Here is a 6,618-nt window from a genome sequence, read left to right on the forward strand (position 1 = left end):
GAGAAACAATGATCTCTGTGCTAATGTCGTAATTACTTGTAAGTTGGCCTAGCCAATGTGTTCCATGTGCCTACAAAAGGGTTTGAGGGGACTCAGATGGCTACACCATACCCCAGAGTCTCAATTCTGTGCCGCTAATACTAAAAGGTAAATTTAATTTTAATCTGATTCAGATGGCACTGTTACTATTCTGGTCTGCCGTTCTGGAAAGGTGGACACGGGGAATTCAGTGTGGTGTAGAATGAAGGGTGTGGTGAGCAGAACTCTAGCAGAGGCCTTAGGAATGTCACGCTCCACTCCACTTATTTCTTGGGTGTGCCTCAGCCATGCATCCTTTTCAATTCTATTGTGCCTGGTAGGGAGATGGAAACGGAAAGCACTGCTGAAAAATTACTTAGCTACGAAGCTAACGTATGCTCTTTTTCCTTCCTTATTTCCTTGAAACTTTTAGTCTTGTCCTTATTCTGCTCAATACAAATATGGAAATAAGGGCAAATGGCCCAAAGAGAGAAAATATTGTTACCTACCCTCTAGCTTGCTCTATATTTTGAATCCTGCACAATATTTTCGTAGCAATTTCCAAATGATGACCACTTGTAAATTCCCCTGAAATTTCATTTATGACAGTCAATTTACCTTTTTCAATTAGCTCACTCATTTGGGTTTAGCATTCCCTCTATTCCTAGAGCTCTAATTGGCATCAAAAGGCAAATAATAGCACCTTCAGTTTTATTGGTATGGCAATGTTATCTCTTTTCCTCACTAAATTTTATGACTTGTCGACTGTTAAATTAACTGGAGACTTCTTTCTTTGACACAGTAACACAAACTTGTTGGAACCTGAAAATGATGCATAATCATGAGTTTACTTTTGTAGAAATGAAAAGATTACCCTTAAGTTTGTTAAAGACACTAATTTATTACCAGATTTGAATTAGATTCAGAAGTCTTGAATGATTTATATTTGTCTCTGAAGTCATGACTACCACTTCCCTTCCACAACCATACATGCAAAAGCAAAACAAAGTAAAAGGAAACAGTGAAGCTACTACATTTGTAGAAGGCAAAAAATATGAGTTTAAAGTCATAGGCCAATAACATACTGAAAAACACTTCTAAGCTTAAACAGTTCCTCTCATGTCATCTCAGACTATGAGGGTCATTTCCATTGGAAACAAGAAGCTAACTTAACTGTTCTCCTGAGCAATTTTTATGGTACTTTCAGGAGAAGAAGAAGAGGAAGTGAGGAATTTGCTTAGCCCAGTGTTCCTAGACATCACACCAATTCAGCGGTACACATTTCAGGATGTACGTCTCAAAACAAGGACTCTCACCAACCATAGTTTCAATAGATTTAGTTTCAATAGACTTAGCATGTGTAAAAACAAATCAATCACTTTGTAGGATGAAATATGTAATCAGTGTAAAAATTTAACTATAGCATTCTAATGGGGTATACATAAATATGTATTAATATTAGGCCCCAAAACTTAACTTTATAATCTGCTCTGAAATATTGACTTTGTTCCTCTTGTGTGCTGATTTCTGAGGAAACAAAAATGTGGAAAAATGATAATCTAATTATGTCTCTTACTGTGCTATTTCTAAAATATTTATTAAATATGTATTAAAATATTTCCTATAAAATATTTATAACATAATGTATCCCTTAGAAATAAACCGAATTACCATTCTGATTATTAACCACTAGATGACACAGTTGCTTCACACAAATGAAACCAATTCAGCCTTGATCTGTGAAGAAAAAAATAATAACATTCAAAATAGACCAGTATAACACTGAACTGAAGTGTCAGGACCGTTCAAAACTTGATTATATTCCCTAAAAGTAGCATGAGCCCAATTGTTCATTTAAATATTTAGCTTTAACTTTCATAAGTGATCAAATTATGATATCTCACTCTTTAAACTCATTGCACTTTTTTCCCCTGTGATTTTGAAATTATTGCTCTTTCCATTTAGTTAAAATAGTAGTGCACTGGCCTATTCACTCTCTGCTAAATATGTGAGACCTACTCTTAGGATAGTTGACATTGACCTTATCCTAAAGCCAGGAACACAACCCAACTCTGGCATGATGAATTCTACCCACAGCATGAATCCAGACTATACCTTATACTGTATTTTAATAGCTTCAGTTCTGAGGAGGAAGAAAGTTATTCATATGTTCCAATTATCAAATATGCACATGCTTGTATTTACTAAAGGATTCAGGGAGAATGGGGAGTCAGCTTTGCAATTTTCACTGCAAACTATTATAATTTTAGGAGGCTTTCATTGTTACTGATTTTCTCAAACTATGCCACCAAATTGCTTCACAGAAATTTTATGAAGTGACTCACAGGTTTACTTATTGAACTTATCTTGTTTAGGACCACAATAATACTGGATACTTTTAGCTAGATATTATATAAGTACCTACATTTATGTGTTCTTTTAATGGAGTATACAGGTCTTACTATATTTTACCGCATGCAGTTATGTTTCCTCTTTTTCAATGATGAAGAGTTTCCATAAAAACTTGTCTTTCAACAGATCTCTTATCCAAATAAATTTAATTCCTAAAATTCTCCCTAGAACTTACTACTTCATTTTTCATTTTGACAAAGGCACAGTCACTGGTAGAGATTTTCCAGAAAAGTATCTGCCCTAAGTGTCATATATCTTTATAATTAAAGTATGAGAAAAATCACTTCACTGTCTTTGGGAAATGGCAAATAACTACAGGAGTCTTAATAAATATGAAATTAAATTCTTATTAAATTTCCTAAAGCTTCTACTTATTATAAATGAGGAAGAGGCACAGATGGTGGGAAGAAGAAAAAATATTTGTTTTTTCTTTCATTTCAAAGGGACAGGATCAATTCAGTAATGTTTTGAGTACTTTCCTTGATTGTACTCCTGTCCCCTTGAGTTTTTTTCTGCCCCATTGGCCTTACAGAGATCCTATAAAATGCAACAAGATCAGTCCTATATTGTGAAGTATAAAATGCACATCACCATTCTTCACAATACACTGATTGTCACCCAGAATAAAAGCCAAAGTCCTTACAGGTGTCTGCGAGGCTCTAAATACATGCTATTCAATATGGTAGCCATTAGCCGCATTCTCTCTTGGACATCTGAATTGTAGCACGAACCACGATTTGCTGCAAGTTTATTTTAATATATAATGGCTTTAAAAAGTAATGCTAATGTAAGGAATGCAAAATGCCTTACTGATAACTTTATTGGCAACATGTTAGAATTATATTTTGATTTTTTGGGTTTTTTTTTTTTTTTTTTTTTTTTTTTTTTTTTTTTTTTTTTTTTTTTTTTTTTTTTTTTTTTTTTTTTTTTTTTTTTTTTTTTTTTTTTTTTTTTTTTTTTTTTTTTTTTTTTTTTTTTTTTTTTTTTTTCCGGGGATTGAACTCCTGTCCTTGCATTTGCAAGGCAGGCCACCAAACCACTGAGCTAAATCCCTTGCCCTAGAATTATATTTTGGATATATCAATTTAAATGAAAAGTATTAAAATTACTTTCACCTGTTAGCTTTTAGACATGCCCACTAAAACTGCAAATTGTAATTTGCTATTTAATTTGTCATTCTATATATTTCCATTCCACAGCACTGGCCTAACTTTTTAACAGATCACTAGATCTCTCCCATTTTCTAAATGCACTGGCATCTACTGTCTCTCACCAGGATATATCTGTTTCGAAGATGGTGCTGGGTTCTCCCTCTTCCTGGAATGTCTTCCTTCAGATAACTTCTTGGTTTGTTTCCTCACTTTTCTCTCTCCTCTGTCAAAATTATCAAAAAGATGTTCTCTGCCCAATCAATTTTAAATGATCTCATTCAACATGAGCATAGCTTCACCACTCCTCTCTAGTTTTGGAAAGCACTTATCATAAAACAGATTATATACTTGTCTTTGTTTACACAAATATATTCCATACACATACAAATGTAGGTGTGTCTACTCTACCCTGAGTAGAATGTAAGCCCCTTGAAGTTGTGGTCTGTGCTGTTTATTGGTATTTTTTAAATAATAGTATTTGTTTGATAGTGGAAACTAATTAAATATTTGTTAAATAAATCAAAGAGTGAATAAAAAAATAAGATGATATCAAAAGTTTTTATCAAAAAGAAGTATTTGAAAATGAGAACTAACCTTCCCTGGGACTACAATAAATTAGATTCAGTGATAAGCATTTATGTTCAATATCCTAATAAACCGATAGAGAAATGTACTTACAGATAGGAAATTCAAAGCTCAGAGAAGGTGAGGAACTTTTCCAAGGTCACTTAGCTAGTAGTATCGCTTCTATAGCTCTTGTGTTCTTTCATGTCTTTCTAGTGCCTTCCCTGATTCCCAGACTGAACTACATGCTCGTGTCAGTACTTCCAGAGTACTCAGCTTTCCTTTGTATCATCTGTCGACACTGTAACTCACTCTATTATGCAGCCTTATGCAAGGCCTTCTGTGCTACACTATAAGCAGTAAACACCTTGTTGATAACTCCATATCCAAAGACTCCACCCTTGTCTAATGTTTAACCTGTAATATGTAGTTCTCAAATAAATTAACCAATGAAATTAGCCTTCTACTCGGATGTTCTAAACAGTCCCAGAGAGGAGTATTTGTGCCCCTTGAGAATTAACGATTTTATGTACCAGTGGCATGAGCGGCATCATTAGAATGAAGCTCAGATGCACACCGGAGGGCAGAGGATGCTGGTGCAGGGGTGAACTGTTTGCTCTTCACTGCTGACCATAAGTCATGGCTGGTGTGTACATGTCCCCCCGAAGCTTCACACCAATGAGGTGGGGATTCTTTTTCAGAGGTGGCTGAATCTAGAGTTTGTAACTAATCCCTGGTGCAATGCCAGGCCAGAAGGTATGAGAGGATTAAGGTGTCAGCACTCCCCACCCTAGGTAGTCTGAGTATGATAAAAGGGGAAGAAAGGCACTGCTAAGGTCTCTTGCTTTTTCTACCTTCTGCCGGCATGATCTGTTGCCCCTCGGCCATGCCACCCTGCCTTAGGGCCCGCCAGTTATGGACTGAAACCTCTATGAATTGGAAGCCAAACACACCTTTCCTCTTTTTAATGTTGGGTGTCAGATATTTTGTTTCAGCCAAGAGAAAAGTAGCTAATACACTGTACATAGTGAGGATCCTGTGAAAATGTGCTGCTCAATATGGCTGCACCTAACCACGTGGGTCTATTTAAATAAAAATAAATTAAAACTGAAAGTCTATTTCCTCCATCACACTCGCCACATCTCAAGTACTCAATAGCCATACGTGGCAAATGGCTGCCTTATTGGATAGTGATAGAAGGTATTTCCACTAGAGGAGATTTTCTATTGAGTAACAGTGTCCTACAAGACATATTTTTGGGAAAGACATATTTTTAAATCACAGGGACCTTTTGTCTGACTGATTTTGCATTTTAGCTAAAATTCAACTTTGAGAAAGATTCCGATAATGTGTACTCCCGTGTGTCTCTGGGCAAGGCTTAGACATGGAAAAGGAGGTTCACTGTCCAGCAGAGGAAGCGTCCAGTCAGACACGTTCATGCCCAGCCAGTGACTGGTGTGGAAAGACCAGCTCCTCCCAGGGCCAAGGGCAGGGCCCCTGTTCCGAGGACGCTGCCAGCGCCTTGCTGGATCCAGCCCTTCTGTCCAATGCCATTCAATACCATCTCTTGGTTTTGATGTAGAAAGCAGAAGGCTGAAATGTGAGCAGGAGGAAAAGGCTTTGGGGATGCCAGTTGCACCCCAGACTATACTTAGATGCACAACCTTTAAGTGAAGTTTTTTGAAGTCCCCTTCTTCAAAATGCCACACTTAAGTTGATTTTTTTTCACAAAGCAACCAACTCAAAATTATTTTGTCCGATAGAATTTAACTCTCCTGACATTCTGTTGCTGAAAAATTCCTTCCCTCGTTTGAAATGTAAAATTCTATTGTCATCACCTTAGAAATACACTTTATAGACAAGAATAAAAACTATCCTCTGTTTTCCTTTCTGATTAAGTTCGCTGGGGTGGGAACTTTCTGAGTTCCGGCAGAGGCGGCATGGACCCCATGCACTTGCTCTCCGGTAGCCAACATCGCGCCTTCAGACGGAGCTGGTCGAGACTGAACACAGATCTTGGTTCTACCCTCCGGTCGAAGAGCCCCAGGGGGAGAGCTGAGGAGGCCCCTTAGGCAGCCCCACCTTTCCCAACTCAACAGGTGAAGAAGGCCGGGTTTGCCTGTTCTTTGGTGAGCCAGCTTCCCTCACCTCCCCGGCCCCCGCCTTTCAGAAAAGGCCTTTCCAGTCTGGGATTTCCTCAGACCCCAAGCTCCGGGCCGTTCGGTAAACACTGGGGAGGGGTGGAAGGCGCAGGCAGCAGAGGGGAGGACGCGGGGCGGACGGGCTGAGTTTCTGAAGTGAGCGGGACAGGGCGTGAAGAGGGAGCGCCGAGGGGCAGGGCGGGTTTAACGCGAAAAAGGATGGAGCCGCGAAAGTGGCCTCGGGTCGCCTTGGGCCGGGACAGAACCGACAGAACCGGGAAGGGTCTCGCCGGGCCGAGGCGGGCTGTGCTGGAGAAGGGGGTCCCCAGAGG

The sequence above is a fragment of the Fukomys damarensis genome, unplaced genomic scaffold (assembly GCF_012274545.1).
Source record: "Fukomys damarensis isolate Sample0158 unplaced genomic scaffold, DMR_v1.0_HiC HiC_scaffold_3, whole genome shotgun sequence".
Taxonomy (NCBI): Eukaryota; Metazoa; Chordata; class Mammalia; order Rodentia; family Bathyergidae; genus Fukomys; species Fukomys damarensis.